General features: G+C 54.0%; 1 long non-coding RNA gene across 1 annotated transcript in view; it reads right to left on the bottom strand.

The window, feature by feature from the left end:
• Window positions 1–139: 139 nt before the first annotated feature.
• The window catches only part of LOC109291623, a 3005-nt gene continuing 2392 nt past the window's right edge, over window positions 140–752 (bottom strand). Inside the window, exon 3 of the long non-coding RNA XR_002095915.1 lies at window positions 140–729. This is a non-coding gene — a long non-coding RNA (uncharacterized LOC109291623). The remainder of the gene's footprint in view (window positions 730–752) is intronic.

Here is a 752-nt window from a genome sequence, read left to right as displayed (position 1 = left end):
CAAGTGTGGCAGCAGCAAGCAGGGTCAGGCTGGCCCCACAGCATGCAGCTCCCTGAGCTCCCACCCAAGCCTCTGGCCACACATGGTGGCAGCGTGCAGGGCCAGCCTCACATCGCATGGCTCCCCATGCTCCCAGTCCCCTTTCGCCCAATGTGAGTCCATGGTCCCTGGACCAATTCCCACTCTTCCAGGGAGGGCTGAGAAACAGCCATGGGGTTCCCAAGCAAAAGCCTCTGCCAGGCAGAAGCTTCTTGTCTCCACAAAGTGGGGAATACCTAGACCTTGGGGTTAGGGCTGGGTCAGGCCAGACTGGGGTAGGGGTCGGTTGCTTAGCCGCCAGAGCCACACCTCGTGCATGGAGGCACCAGCTTTCAGAAGGGCAGCTGAGGGCTAGGGACTGTGATAATTTTTTCAGCTTATGGAGGAGCCCTGCAAGCCAGATGGAATAGCTGGTGGGTCAGATCCAGCCTGTGGGCCATTTTGCCAACCCCTGGGTCTAGGAAAATGAATGGCATGGGAAGGTCTTATACTTTAAAGTCCTAGGAAGAAATTTACTTTTCACAGATTCTGCCTTCCTCAGACTTGGAACAACTCAGTACCAAATGGAAGGACAAGCCTGCACTTCAGCTCTCAGCTGTTGTGTAATCCTGTACAGAAGACAGCCAAATCCTCAGCTGGAAGCTGGCCTGTTGAATTTAGATTAGTCTTGCCTACCCGCCATATTTCATCCTGAAAGGGAAACACAGATACTT

Source organism: Gavialis gangeticus, unplaced genomic scaffold, assembly GCF_001723915.1.
Source record: "Gavialis gangeticus isolate Ggan-Ray unplaced genomic scaffold, GavGan_comp1, whole genome shotgun sequence".
NCBI lineage: Eukaryota > Metazoa > Chordata > Crocodylia > Gavialidae > Gavialis > Gavialis gangeticus.
Note: the sequence above shows the minus strand (reverse complement) of the source record. Positions and strands in the feature narration are given on the sequence as shown.